Raw genomic sequence first — 16,330 nt, 5'->3', positions numbered from 1 at the left:
GGAGGGGGTGGGGCAGAGGTCAAAGAGCAGAGCTAAGGACCCGTGGAACGCCTGCGCGGTGTGGGCAGGCTGGAGACACCGAGGGAGCGTTTAAGGCTGTAGTCACAATTTCCCTGTTCCCCTTTCAGTCTGAGCTTTTTCTCTTTCTCGTACTCGGAATACCGTTAGTGCGTCCTTCGTCCTTTGCTTTTCCCTGTTCCCTCGGCCCACGTACCCGCCGCCTTCTGGTTCCGCCTGTCGATTTTTGCTTAAGCTCAAGTTTCTGTGGTAGCTTTTTGTTGTGGCCCTAGATGTTTGAGAACCTGTGGCTTCCTGAGAGATATCAGCTATCTGATCATATTTTTATATGAGATTTAATTTGATCTCAGGCTATATTATAGCTTACTGAGAATCACAGAACGTTAGTGTATGTAGAGTTTATTGGAGATAATTTAGTCCAACAGTTTAGTGGAAGTCATTTCTCAAAGCTAGAAACTGTGTGGCAGATCTAGAACTAGGAAACAAGTTTCTTAATTTGCAGCCTTGTACCCTGCATCATATCTTGCTTGACTGACAATTCAGAGAGAGAGAGAGAGGAAAAAAAAAAAAAAAAACTTGGGGACAATTTAGATTAGACTTTGACAACACCTAAACCCTTCCTGCACTTTGGAGGAGTTTGAAATACAGGCATGATCTCTAGACCCACAGTGATTTCTGGACCCAACAGAAAGATATACTTTTCTAGACAGAGATAAGAAAGGACTCAAGAGTCTTGACTTCTAAAGTGTTCCTTTCACTATTACAGGGACCCTAATGATTAACCTGTAGTTTGTGCCATATTTTTGGAGAAAATAATGGAAGAAAAATGTTCATTTAGTCTGTTTACCAAGCCCCTCAATTTGTTTGGCTTCTAATGGAGGCCATGTGTAATAAGTCTTGAAGAAACACTCTTGGTAGGCACTCTAGACCCAGAAGACAGCCAACAATTTGAGCCCAATCTTGAAGGGAAGGCTTTGGAGCTCCCAGCCTTTCCATTCTCAACAGCTGGGAAATGGAAACTTGCTGAGTTCAGAGGATCCTGCCCTATCAAATGTATAAAAGTACACTATCTGTATCACCTCATAGGCTAATTTGAGGGACAGTTATGGTGATAGGAGTACCTCACACCAAGCTACACCCCCAAGCCCTTTTTACATCTTCATTTTGAAGCAGTGTCTCTCCAGGTTGCCCAGCCTGGACATAAATTTGTGATCCTCCTACCTCAGCCTTCTGAGTAGTTGGAGTTTCAGTATGGTCCACCACACTTGTCTATCTGCTGATATTTTTCTATGTCAAATCTTAAGACCTAGTATATTGAGCATACCTAGTCCATATTAGTTATGGACACCTTAATCCTTCCATAGATCTATTCATTTGGATTAAACTCTGTATTTATTTCTAGGAAATAATCATGCATAAAGAAGAATTTCAACTGAAATTTTTCATGTGTGTGATTCAATCTCGCCGAATAGTCAGGACTTCTGAGGAAACAGGTATCATTGTTTCCTGATCATACTTCAGTGACAGGAATTGGGTTCTCTCACAAGGAGCCTCGATACAGGATATTAACTTTACAGATTTAAGGGGTCAGATGCCCTTGTTTATTCTCTTCCAATTATGATATTTGTCACCAACTCATTAAAGGATAGGAAAAAAGTTGACCTGTATGGGAGACAGGGCTCAGGCAGAAAAGAAGGACTTGGAAGTTGAGGGAAACATTATAGCTGATGAAGTGGGTTTTGATTTCTATGTCCTTTATGAAATATTCCAACTTGACTGGGCTTATCTGAGGAAGTCATGATTGCCATTATAAATGAAACTTCAAAACCTGTAGGCTAAATCAAATTCATCCTCCCTCAAAATGACCTTCTCTTCTACCTTGGCCCCAAAATAGTAGTAATGTGTTCAGATTTGCCCTTGCTTATGTCAAAGGAATAGAATCTTTTTGAAGTGAAATAGTTGTTGAGAATAGCCTTCACTTCTCTTATTTTCCACTATATTTATTGGAAAGAAAGCTATGGTCAGATGAGAGTCATAGGGAAGATGAAAGGAAGTAAGAAGCACTCCCTTCTCTGAATTCCACCTTGATGGTAACCTAGAGCTTTTGCTTCTCAGCTGGGGAAGCTTCAACCTCCAGCATGCTCATCCCAAAGCCACCAGCAAAGACAGATAGCTTGAAGAATCTAGACACTGTGGAAGATCCAGACACCGTGGGAAGCATACCTATTATGAAATATGGTGAGGCATGTGGGTCAATAAGGGGGAGGAGTGTGGAAAGGAATATTGGAAGATGAAAAGTTTACACATAGTGTTATAAATTAGAGTAGATCTGTAAGAGTGAAGTATGAGTTAAGACACAAAGGAGAAAGTGTGTGTGTATGTGTGTGTGTGTGTGTGTGTGTGAGAGAGAGAGAGAGAGAGAGAGAGAGAGAGAGAGAGAGAGAGAGAAGAAAATAATTTCAGAAACTTCAGAAAGAGGAACACTTCTATGAAGAATAGGTTGCTTTACTCAATATTTGTAATTTTTCTATTTCCCTAACAAAATACCTAAAGCTGGATAATGTATAAAGAAGTTTATTTACCTCACAGTTTTGGAGACTGAATGCTGAAAATTGGGCAGCATCATTTGTTCAACCTACAGTGAGGGCTCCCTTTGCTGCATCACATCATGGAGATGATATCATGGCAGCATGTGTGTGAGAGGGAGAGAGCACAAGGTGAAACAGGAAACCAGAGAGTGGGGAAGGGCCATTCTGGCTATTTTATAACAACATTCTGCCATGGGAACTAACGGTGGTCCTGTAAGAACCTACAGTTGAACCAGGGCAATGCTTCTAGTGACCTAATCACTGGGCTCTACCTCTTAAAGATTTCACCACCTCTTAAAATTCCCACACTGAGAACTAAACTTCCAATACTTGGGAGACACACACAAACCATATCTAAACCATAGCTATTTAAATCAGTTGGCTCCCTTATTACTGTAAGCTTCTAATGTGGCTTACCCTATTATCAACAACCTTGGTATTGAAAAATGTGGAACTTAAAAATTGATCAACTAGTGAGTTATGATATTATAAAATGATTCTAAATACTGTTAAAAATTACCTTAGGAATCCATTTAATAAGAAGTATCTCTTGTGTATTTTAAATAATGTTCAATTCACAAGTAAATTTTTTAGACTTTATTTTATTCAATATATGAGGTGCTGAGAATCAAACTCAGTGTCTCACACATGCTAGGCAAGTGCTGTACCACTGAGCCCAATCCCTGCCCAATTCACACATAATTTATATAAACTTTCAGAAAAAAATCTATACATTTCTTCTCAACTTAAATGCATCTATATTGGAATCAGTGCCCTGAAAACACACCTTGAATTCCACCATGTGCCCAGTAATATACTGGAAATCATAGAGATGTTATAAAACTTATGTTTAATTCATATCCTTATCATTGACCCAGTACCTTACAGTTCAAAAATGCTTTCGAGATTATTTATCCCAATTCCCTTATACTTTCAGGAAGAATTAAAGACCAAAAAGGTTTTCCTTAAGAAGTTAAGTTTGCCAGACTGGTGGTTCATGCTTGTAATTCCATCAACCAAGGAGGGTGAGGCAGGAGGATAGCAATTTCCAGGACTTCCCGGGAGGATCAGCAAGATCCTGTCTCAAAATAAAAAATAAAATTGGGTATCTGGGAATATAGGTCAGTACTAGAGAATCACCAGGTTCAATCCCCAGCCCTTTTTTTCATTTTGAGGCAGGATCTTGCTAAGCTGCTGAGGGTTTCTCTAAGTTGCCCAGGCTGGCCTTGAACTTGCTATCATCCTGCTTCAGCCTCCCAAGTTGCTGGAATTATAGGTATGTGCCACCGTGCTGAGCTGAAGTTCAACATTTTGAACCAAAGTTATCAAGTTCTTACTTACATTGTCTTATGTTATCTCCCCTCCTCTCCTTGATCATAAGCTTCTGGGAAACATGGGAAATATCTAGTTCATTTTTTCATCTCCTACTGAGTCTTGTACAATGACTTCAAATAGTAAGTGCTAAAAAAAGTATGAATAAATACTGCTATTTATTTCACAGTAATTAATTTCTTCGTGTGTGTGTGTGTGTGTGTGTGTGTGTGTGTGTGTGTTGTGTGTGTATTTTATGGGGATTGAACTCAGAGGTTCCCTACCACTGAGCTACATCCCCAGCTCCCCTGTTTTATTTTTAATTAGCAAGCCCAGGCTGGCCTTGAACTTGCTATCCTCCTGCCTCACTCTCCTCAATTGCTGAAACTATAAGCATGCACTACCACATCTGGCAAATTGTTAACTTCTTGAGGAAAACCTTCTTAGTCCTGAATACCTCTTTTCTGTCCTTGCAAAAAAATTGTTGAGCAAATATATGTTGATTACTCTATTTAATACTGGGAATAGGGCTGGGGCTGTAGCTCAGAGACAGAGTGCTTGCCTAGAATGCCTGAGACACTGGGTTTGATCCTGAGCACCATGTAAAAATAAATAAAATAAAGGCATTCTGTCCATCTACAACTGCAAAAAAAAATTTTTTAAAAAAACTTTTAAAAATACTGGGAATAAATAGTAAACAAAACAGATACATTGCCCTCATGGAGTTTATATTCTTGGGGAAGTAAAATAGTAACCACATAATCACACATTATTATATAATTAGAAATCAGAAAAACTCTCAGGAAGACCTGAGGGGGTGAGTATTCACTGGCCAGATAAAGGGGAAAGAAGATAATTCCAGATAAAGGAGACCATAGACTCTGAAACAGGAAAGAATTTGACTCATTGCAAAAGTAGAGCATACTGGTAAGACTTGAATGCTGGGAAAAATAGCTGAAAAGTAAACTATAAAGAAAGTAAGTATAAGAACCAAATAGTGGTATGTCTTCTAGGTCTTGTTAACACTTTTTCACTATAGAAAAATCACTGAAGAGTGTCAGGATAATGTTTCTATTTTAAAATAATCTTTCTGGCTCCTGGGTAGAGGACAAATTAGGGGAGAACAAGAGTGGTGAGCTACTCTGATGAGGTAGATGGCACTACCTTGCTTCTAGGCAATGAAACCTACAGGGCATCATGAGCAACTGATGTGGTCAAATAACATGGTTAGAAGAGGTGAGCATAGAGGTACTGACACCAAAACATGCAAAAATCCTGGTCTGATGCCCCTCTGATGCTTCTGCCTTCTTGAAAAATTCATAGGGACTCTCTCCAGGGTATCCTGCTCCTTGCTCTATATGCAGATGCTGAGCTCTAGTCCTCAAGAAAAATGGAACATGTGTTCTTTCTTGTTTCATGCCTGTCAGGGAAGCATCTGCAGCTGCTGCTTTCTTTAACTCCTTGCCCATCAGTGATTGAGGCAAGCTGTGTGTTTGGGTTATGACTGTATAGTCTAAACTACTAACATAAGCTATCTCGTCCTGCAGTGGGGAAGAGCAAAGAAGTGAGCCACCAAGGCCTCACCTTTTATTCTTTTGTCCTGGCCCCAAGCCTTTGTAAAGAAAAGTGCCTGGCATTCCAAGATATCTGAGATGCTGCCTTATATTCTGCAATGCATAGGAGTCCCTGACATCAAACAATTATGTGCCCCAAAATATCAATATTGCTGAGGATGAGAGTAATCTTGGTTATTCCTCAGTTGTTTTCTACAGTAATCCCTCAGTTTTTATGAATCTTGTGAGGAGTCACACTGAGAGAATTTTCTTTTTAGAACTCATAAAATCAACCTGTTCTTTTGGGAAACATGAGAAGTTAATACTGCAAGTAATCCCTATAATATGAAATGACTTCAGCCACAGTTCCCTCACTTGTGCCCATGAAAATTCATACTATGAATTTTTATAAAATCTCAATGGGACTTTCCAATAAATAAAATAAATAAAAGACTGTATTTATCCTGAAAGCAGGTCCCAGCTCATTAATTTTTAGTCTTGATTTTTAAGGTTATACTTCTATAAATAAATCATATGCCTTATCATAAAAGGTTTGTATATAATATTTTTATTATGGCTTCATTCTTTTTTTTTTTTTTGGTATCAGGGATTGAACTCAGGGGTACTCAACTACTGAACCACATCCCCAGCCCTGTTTCGTATTTTATTTAGAGACAGGGTCTCAGTGAGTTGCTTAGCACCTCACAGTTGCTGAGGCTGACTTTGAACTCATGATTCTCCTGTCTCAGCCCCCAAGCCACTGGGATTACCGGCGTGTGCCACTGCCCCCAGTTATAGTTTCATTCTTGAAATGTTTTAATTTCCTTTGGATAATTTGTTTGACCAATGGCATATTTAGAATAGAATTTACGTACCCAGGAAGCATGATATTTCTTAGTACTTGTTTGTTACTGGTGTCTAATTCAAATACATTGTGATCAGAGCAGAATTTCTTCATTACATGGATCTTTTGTTATGTTTGTGATCAATAAAGAGTGGTTTATACTTCTAGTTGCTTTCCCAGCATCCACTCGCATCTTCTCCAATATATAAAGAATCCAGATCCTGTCAGATTAGTAAGGTATACTTTTTAAACAATCTCTTAAAGATATTCTTGCCTGGTATAGTCTATGTCCCAAAACCCTGATCATTGACAAATAAGATATTACTGTGTTCGTTTCTGAGAAAACCCTCTTGACCATCTTGGAAAAGGGTCTTCCTTACCTGAATTCTTCTCTACATGTTTTATTCTTTGCCCTTTCCCCTATTTCTCACCTTGCAAGGAGATCCAGTTACCCCATGTTAAAAGATCCATTTTGTGGAGCTGAGGTTGTGACTCAGTTTTAGAGTGTTTGCCTAGCATGCGTAAAGCCCTGGGTTTGATCCCCAGCACCACATAAAAAATAAATAAAGGTATTGTGTCCATCTACAACTAAATAAACCAAAAAAACAAAAAACACCACATTTTGTGACCATGAGGACAGTTTACAGAGGACACTGCAGAAAAGTCACAATGATCCTGGCCTCCCTTATGGCTTCTTTGAGTGTCTGCACTAGTATTGGATTTGTTACTTCCAGATTTCCTATTACTGAAAAAAATTAAACTTCAGTATTCATTTAAGCTGCAAAAACTAAGAACAAAACAAAATGCCAAGATAGCTGAGACCATAGGACAATAACCTCCAGGACCAAAACTCAAGAGGAGGCAGGCAGCTTTTGGTCAGGCTCTGGTCCAGCAGGTCCAACTACCCACTAAAACTGAAGCCTCTCCTGTGCATGAGGACTTCACTGATAGGCAACCTACCTCAGTAACCAGTGACTCCATGACTCTTCCTTATTGAGCTGCAAATGGGAAAGCATTCCAAAGGATTAGTGCTTCACCCATCAGCCCTATGTGCCACTGCTTCTCCCTGGAAGATAAGAACCTAATATTGTGTTCTTCACTTCATCTAGATCACCTGTCACCAGCATTACCCATACCAACTGCTGCCCTTCTGAACCTTTGACAATTATACCCACACCTGGGTGGTTTATGCAGCCCAGAACGCAAAGTTATCATAATATTGCCAATGCAACTGATAGAGATGATGACTGTTACATATCGCCCAAGTTCCTCCCAAGCAAGTATACTTGCTTTCTGCCTTAGAGACAAGACTTTCCATATATATTCTATGTTGTAGGAACCCAAGAACCTGGACACTTGCTGAAGAAAAATCAGCAAGAGGGAGTTCTGCCTCTATGAAGATTGCCTTAATCTCAGCATAGTCACCATTTAATATTGACATCTTAGTATCAGACTTACAGGATCTGTTTCACAGAACTTAAATCTTCATGGAAATAAAACTGTTAGAGCTGTTATAATGTCTACTGAATTGGGAAGGTCATTGGGAAAATACCCAATTACAAGTACTCTTCTTCTGATCAAATATGCAAGGATATGAGTAGGCCTTCTTTCACTGATTTTATAGAGATGAGCTTTTATATATATATAAAATCATGCACCAAGGCAGGCATGGTAATACACACCTGTAATCCCAGTGGCTTGGGAGACTTAGGCAGGAGGATCACAAGTTCAAAGCCAGCCTCAGCAACTTAATGAAGTCCTAAGAAATTTAGCAAGACAGATCTGAACATAAAATAATAAAAAAGGGCTGGGGATTTAGCTCAGTGGTTAAAGGCCCTGGATTCAATTCCCAGTACCAAAAAAAAAAGTGAATTATAAAGCTTTTTAAAAAATGAAGTATGCACCACATTGATGTTTTGGTCAATGATAAACCACATATTATGATGGTGGTTACATAAGATTATAAAGGAGCTAAAAAATTACTCTCACTCTTAACCAAGTCCTAGGCCGGAGGCCTGACTCTGTGGTTCCAACAAATCAGATTTGGCCACCTGCCCCAAAAAAACAAATAGGAAAAAATAATGGTGCAAAGGAAACTTCTAATCAGTATAGCTATGCTGAGAAGATCAGTATTTCTAGCCCTGTCTTTAGGGGTACTGACATAAGCTTCCAGATTGCATAGGCAAGGAGGCCCAGAAATATGTACAAACAGTCTTGGTCAAACTGTGGTCTGGTTGATAATTATCTCAGAATTGGTCAGGTAGTGGTTAAAAAAAATGCTTTTGCCTTCAGGGGTAGTTTCTTTTCCTTTTTTTTTTTTTTTTTTTGGTACTAGGGATTGAACTCAGGGCCTCTCAACCACTGAGCCACATATCTAGCCCTGTTTGTAATTTATTTAGAGACAGGATCTCACTGAGTTGCTTAGTGCCCAAAGTTGTTGAGGCTGGCTTTAAACCCACAATTCTCCTGTCTCAGCCTCCCAAGCCACAGGATAGTATCAACTCATTGGAAGATGTTTATCAGTCACTTTTGTTATTCCTGGAATCCAAGGTGCCTCAGAGCAAAATGGATGAGGAGATGCTACAATTTTTTTACATTTGTAGGTCCAAGAGAAGAGCAGTATTTTTAGTAAAAGCAGCCCCTAAGACCTAGTTATATCACTTCCTATTTTTACAGTGCCTTTTCTATGTTTGGATATGTTTACATACACCAATACTTAACATGGTTACAGTTGTTTGCAATATACAGTAGAGTAACATGCTGTACAGGTTTGTGGCATAGGAGTAATAGGCTGTACCACATAACCTACGTGGGGTATAGGCTATATCATCCAGGCTAAAGTAAGTGTAGTTTATGATGTTTGCACAGTGACAAACTCCCCTAACAATACATTTCCCAAAATATATCCTCATTACCAAGGGATGTATGATTGATATATTGGCTAACCCTACTCTGAGTTGTTACAAATCAAATCACCTCTCAGTTAGCCAGAGAAATGTGGTTAAGAGCTTAGAGGAATATTCCTTGGTCAGGTACTAAACAGCTAAGGCTTCCATATTATACTTGATGAGGTGTTAGCAGATCTGAAGTGGAAGGGTTCCAAGATTATTATATGGTGATTATCTTCTCTAGCTGATAGCCCTAAAATCTTATTTTTTAAGGAAAGAAAAAGTTTATCTGGTCTTAAATTGAGACTACATATTTCAGCTGATTGGTTTGTTTTCCTCTGTCTTAAATAAGATTGGAAAGTGGTGACTTCAATATACTATGAAGTCATCTTGCTGCCCATAATTGCTTTCCTGAACTTTGTTTCCCAAGTTGATCCTAGTTAGTGTAAATAAACCTATAGAGACCAGCCAAGTTTTCAAGGCTTATAGATTCATTCTTCAGTGATGGTGTTCTTGGACCTCCACAGCTTAGGACAATACTTTTGATTTTGTTTTTGGTACTGGGCTGTAACATGCTAGGCAAGTGCTCTACTACTGAGCTACGTATCCCCAATCCCTTTTTAAATTTTTATTTTAAGACAAACTCTCATTTAATTGCCCAAATTGGCCTCAAACTTGTGCATCAGCCTCTTGAGTAGCTGGAATTAGAGGCAATGAACCACCACATCTGGCCAGAAAATACTTTGAAACTTTATCTTGTGTCAGAATCACCTTAAGGGAGCTTTTTCAAACACATTGTGGCATTCCACTCCAAGATTTTTGATTCAGCAAGACTCAGGTAAGGCCCAAGAACCTGAATTTCCAATCAGTTTTCAGACCATGCTGATTCTGCTAGACTGGAGCTGAGAACTATTGTGTTAAATCAACTAAGGTACTATGTCAAAAACTTTACTATTAGTGACAAGCTATTAGTGGAAGCTGCTCTGTCTCCAGGGATTACCCTATCTCAGCTAGAACTGAAGGTGACTCTCCAACATAGACAGTGCTTTTATGCCTATCCCTGGGGTCTATCCCGATGTAATTTACATTCTAGTTGGGGAAGGAGGTACTGCATACCCTGAGATCTGGGGCTGTATTTGGAAAGAGAGAGCCAAATAGATATTTGTTTCAATCCAGAAAGAGGCCTATGCCTAATTGCTACAATTGTTTCACAACAACCCACCAAGTTACTGTAGTCCATTTACAAATGTGATTCTAAGCCAGAGAATATTGGTGGTCACTGCCTCAGATCTTTACATTTGTTATTCTTCCCCCTAGATCTTCCTGGCATGGTTTCCCCCCCTTCATTATTAGAATTCTTTATTTTTAAAAAATTTTATTTATTTATTATTTTTGGTACTAGGAATTGAACTCAGAGGCACTTAACCACTGAAGCCATGTCCTCAGCTCTATTTTGTATTTTATTTAAAGACAGGGTCTCACTGAGTTGCTTAGCGTCTCACTAAATTGCTGAGGCTGGCTTTGAATTTATGATCCTCTCACCTCAGCTTCCTGAGCTGCTGGGATTAAAGGTGTGTGCCACCATGCCTAGCTCTCAGAACTCTTCTTAAATGTCATTTCTTCAGCAAAATTTTTCTGGCCACTCTGCTTAAGATAGTATCCTGTCATTCTGCTTCGTTGCCCTGATTTGGTTTTCTTCATAGCACTCACCACTACTTTGTTTATTATGTGCTTTGCTCACTTCTATGTAAGTTTCCTGAGGACATACAAAGTTTCTTTTTGTTTATTTATTCTTTTTTCCAATTTGGAATCCGCTTGAGCCTAGAATAGTGCCTAACATGTAATAGGTATTCAGTATTTATTAAATAGAAACATAAGGGCTGGGGATATAGCTCAGTTGGTAGAGTGCTCACCTTGAGTACACAAGGCCCTGGGTTCAATCCTCAGTACTACCCCCACCACCAAAAACAAACAAACAAAAAAACCACCATAAAAATTGTAATACCTTATGTGTTTTCTTTCTTGGATTAGAATCATATCTGGGTGACTATCATACTTATTCTGAAATGTCCTGGCACACCATTTCTTTTTTTTTTTTAATTAGTTGCTCAAGGCAATACAATGATCTTGACATATCATACATTTGATTCAAAAGGGTATGAATTCTTATTTTTCCCCGTGTACAGATTGCAGGACCACATTGGTTATACAGCCACATTTATACATACAGCAATACTAGTGTCTCTTGTATTCTGCTGCCCTTCCTATTCCCCCCTTCCCTCCTTTCCCTTCCCATCACCTCTCTCTACCCAATCTACTGTGACACTTTGGTCTCATGACCTCTGGCTTCAACTGACCATCATCTTATATGTTCAATTATTCATTCAACCCTTTTGTTTTTTCCTCTTACTCCCTGCCAGGTCCATCTCCCCTAAATCCTGAATCTAGCTACCAGCCTTAACAACTGAAGAAAGATGAATATATTTTGGACAAAGTCCTAGCTCTCTAGCAATATCATGGCTAATTCCTGTACTTCAGTCACATGTCCTCTTGAAAAGCCTATCAGAAGGCCCTAGGCTCATCTCCAGTACAAATCCAGGAACTTTCAGCTTTTTCATCTGGAGGAAGGGTCCAGGGCATCTTTTTCTAGCCCTATTAAACCATATCTGCAATGAAAATAATCTCAGGATCATTTATTCTAGCTATTGGCTCAGTTGGTTGCTTTGAGAAATTGTTAACACCATCTGTTTGCCTATTTAACTTATTGCTTTGCTCTTGTGATCTGTGGTCTTCTAAGTCTGCTGAGCTGTGTACTTTCTCCTGACACTTTTTAAAGTCATCTTAGCTTGTATGACAATGTTTAGGTATCTTCCTTAGCACATTTTTCATTGGTCATTACTCTATGTTTACCGGTTGGCTTCATGCTCAAACACCCTGTCTTAAAGAATACTTCTTAGCCTCTCCGTTAAAGGGGACTGGACATACAACATATTTTTTAGAACTGCCCAGATATCAAACATTCTCTCCATCACCTATCTACCATCAAATTATAAATCTAAATTTTGATTGATAAATCAACCATAGCTAGCTAAAGTGCTTCTTTCAAGTTTTTAAGATTCCTGGGAAATTATATTTAAAATTTAAAAGTTGTCAGGGAGGGAGGGGGACAGTTCTGGGGACTGATATTGGCTAAATTATATTGTTATATTGTGTGCGTGTACAAATATGTAACAACAAATCTCAACATGTATACAACTTTAAGGCAACAATAAAAATGTAGAAAAAAATATTTTAAAAGTTGTTTGGTGAACAAAAAAATTAGGAAAAAGGAGTTTAGGATTAAAAGGAAGGAAAATCCATTTTGTAATGAGCTATCCCTATTTCATCATATCCATCATTTCTCTAATGCTGAAATATTTGTATCCATTTGTGTCTTTTCCTTAAATAATATTTGATATTTAAGGAAAAGACACATTCTTACTATTCACATCCTTTTTTGCTTTTTCTTTTTACTTCATTTATGCTAACTAATGTGTTCCTGTCTTAAGAATTTGATATATTACAGATGTTAGAGGGTTCACTGATTTCTTCAATTATATTCCAGGTCCAATTAAATATAAGTTTGCCATGAAATGATAGTCCCTCTAGAGTATATACTCTGTGAAAGCTCAGTACCCTGCACAGTGGCTGACATCCAGTTAATTTTCAATAAATATGTTGAATGTATAAATGAATTAATAATAAGAATTTTGTAAGATTCTTATCAGAATCTTATCAGAAAAGTATTTACAGCCATTTCTTAGTATGAAGGTTTTCTTTTGTCAGCTACTCTATTTTATATTTATTTTTTTATAAGTTTAATTTTCATAAACTAACATCTTCAAGTTTGGGAACTACACTGAGATGACCATAAAAAAGGCCTAAGTTTTTCTAAGAAAATTCTCCTTTTCTAATACTCCTACCCCCAATTAAAATGGTTTTTGTCTTTCCTTTTTAATAGCCATCTTTCTTTTTCTTTTTCTTTTCTTTTCTTCTTTTCTTTTTCTAGGGCGTGGGCAGAGCTGGGGATTGAACACAGGGCCTTGTGTATGCAAGGCAGGCACTGTACAAACTGAACTATATTCCCATCCCCCAATAACAGCCATCTTAATGGATGTGAAATAGTAGTATCATCACTTCAGATGAAGAGGGTTTGATTTGTACTTCTCTAATGGCTAATTATATTGAATGGTTTTTCAAGTGCTTATTGGCCACGGTATATCTTCTTTAGAAAAATATCAATATAAACCTTTGCCCATTTTTTTGGGGGGGTCTTTTTTAATATCACAATTTAATTTGATACTTTACTGATCAGAATATATCTGTTTTTAGCTTTATAAACTTTATTTTTTAGAACAATTTTAGGCTCACAGAAAATTATCATACAGAACAGAGGATTCCCATTTGCTATCTCTCTATGCTGCTCAGTTTCCTCTATTATTCATATTTTGCATTGGTTTGGTACATTTGTTACAATTGATGAACCAAAATTGATACATTATTATTCATTAAGGTCAGTAATTTATATTAGGTTTCATCCTTTATATTGTGTGGTTCTGAGTTTTCAAATGTATAATGTTATGTAGCTACAATCAAAGCATTATATAAAAGTTTTACTGTCCTAAAAATATCCTTTGTTCTACCTATTCATCCTGCTTTTTCTATCGAAAGCCCTAGATACCACTGGTCTTTTTATTGTCTCCATAGTTTTACCTTTTTCAGAATGTCAGATAATTGGAATCTAACAGTATGCAGCTTTTTTAGACTGCATGTTTCACTAAGCAATATGCACTTAAGGTCCTTCCATGTCTTCAAGGCTTGATAGGTCATTTTTTAAATTGTTGAATAATACTTCATTGTATAGATGTACCATGGTTTCTTTATTCATTCACCCTTTGAGGGACATCTTGATTTCTTCCAGTTTTGGCAATTATGAATAAAGCTGCTATAAACATTTGTGTGCAGGTTTTTGTGTGGACATAATTTTCAACTTATTAGGGAAAATAAGGATATTATTGTAGCTGGGTGTAGTGGCTCTCCTGTAATCCAAGTTGATTGGGAGAATAAATGAGGAAGATGATAAATTTGGCCAGCCTGGCAACTTAGTGAGACCCTGTCTCAAAATTAAAAAGTAAAATAAAAAGGGCTGGGGATGTTAGCTCAGTGGTAGAGTACTTCTGGGTTCAATCCCTGGTAGCAAGAAATAAAAACAGGAGCTGGATGTAGCTCAGTGGCAGAGCGCTTGCCTAACATGCGTGAGGCACTAGGTTTGATCATCAGCACCACATAAAAATAAACAAAGTCATTCTGTTCATCTACAACTAAAAAAAAAAATTTAAAAAAACCTGGTACTTGATCATGTGGTAATATTATGTTTAGTTTTGTAAGAAATTGTCAAAAGTTTGTCAAGCTGTCTTCTAAAGTGACTGTATCATTGTTCATTCCATCGACAATAAATGAGAGTTCTTATAGCTTTGCATTCTCATCAGCATTTGATATCGTTAGACTTTATTATTTTAAATTTTAGCCATTCTAATAGGTGTGTAAGAGTATCTCACTGTTTTAATTGGCCATTCCCTAATGACAAATTATGTTGAACATCTTTTTGTATGCTTATGTGCCATATGTACATCTTTTTTTTAATTTTAATTTTTTAGTTGTAAATGGACACAATAACTTTATTTTATTAATTTATTTTTATGTGATGCTGAGGATTGAACCCAGTGCCTCACATGTGCTAGGCAAGCACTCCACCACTGAGCTACAACCCTAGCCCTCTGTGTATCTTCTTTGGTGAGGTATCCAGATCTTTTTGTCCTTTTTGGCTTATTATCTTTTCATTATTGAGTTGCAAGATTTCTTTATAGATTCTGGATATCAGATCTTTATCACACACATGCTTTGCAAATATTCCCTTCCATTCTGGGGAAAAAAAAAGTCTTATTTTCTTGAGAAGTCTTTTTACCCCTTAACACACATACACACTGGGGATTGAACCCAGAGGTACCAAGCTACATCCCCAGTCCTTTCTATTAATTAATTAATTAATTAATTAATCAATTAATTAATTATATTGAGATAGGGTCTTACTAAGCCACTGAAGCTGGCCTTGAATTTGTAATCCTCCTGAGAGAGCTTCCCAAATCATTGGGATTACAGGTACCACCACACCCTGCCTTTTCATTTTCTTGATGGTATTATTTTTAACACAAAAGTTTTTACTTTTTGTAGTAAAATGGTTTTATCTCCTATTCACTTTCATTCTTATTGCTTGAGGCTGGAATGTATAGGGGCAGAAACAAAAGTAAGCACAAGGAAGGATTGTAGAAAAAGCAAGAACAGATAGAGAGGCATTGGACCAAACATTGAGTAGAACAAGGGATGGAGAGAAGGAGATCTGAGTGAGGAATGCACTTCTTGCTCCTAGAGCATGCATGTGACCCATGTTCCCAGTGTGGATCCTGTTTGCTGAGTCCCACAGACATGCTTTACTTACAGACTGCCAGAATCCTGCACTCCTCCTACTGCAGGTTTTGAAAGGGGCTATCACAGCAGCGTTCTTGTCTTGGCACTTCCTTCTGGGTTAGCTAGCTGAAATTTTCATATTTTCTATGAGAAAGATAATGCAAATATTGAGGAAGTTTTAAGGTTTGTCTGTAGAAAATACCAGTAGTCAGTGTTTCTCAAAGGTAGGGACTCTATTCCATTTATCTTTTTATTTTTCAGCACTCAAGACAAAACTTCAAGGCTCACAGACTCCAAATAAATGTTTGCTGAAAGAGTGATAGAGGTAGGATAGGGCCAGAGGAGAGGTTTTATTATCAGTTGCTGAAGATGTTTGAATGCAGAGTTTCAGGCAGTGTGGGTAGGAAAAAGTTAACTCTGCTGAAAACAAGAGAAGCAATTAAATGCTTTCTGATTCCCAGTAGGCACAGGAGCCGATGGCTCCCAAGATTTATATGACGTCCCCAGGATTTCTTTTGGGAGTGAAGAAACTAAGCCGCTGCCATTTCTGAGCACAGTTCTTAGAGGGAGGAGGAAGAGGAGGAGAAAGGAGAGCAAGGGGAGGCGGAGCCTCCTTGTCAGCAT

General features: G+C 38.0%; 1 long non-coding RNA gene across 1 annotated transcript; it reads left to right on the top strand.

Annotated features, from left to right (window-relative positions):
* Window position 1: 1 nt before the first annotated feature.
* LOC144364850 (uncharacterized) lies at window positions 2-2,295 on the top strand. Its single transcript, XR_013422943.1, has 3 exons — window positions 2-167; window positions 1,421-1,511; window positions 2,134-2,295. It is a non-coding gene; the product is annotated as an uncharacterized LOC144364850 (long non-coding RNA).
* Window positions 2,296-16,330: the final 14,035 nt, after the last annotated feature.

Source organism: Ictidomys tridecemlineatus, chromosome 6, assembly GCF_052094955.1.
Source record: "Ictidomys tridecemlineatus isolate mIctTri1 chromosome 6, mIctTri1.hap1, whole genome shotgun sequence".
NCBI classification, from domain to species: Eukaryota; Metazoa; Chordata; class Mammalia; order Rodentia; family Sciuridae; genus Ictidomys; species Ictidomys tridecemlineatus.
This window is presented reverse-complemented; position numbering and strand designations above follow the sequence as displayed.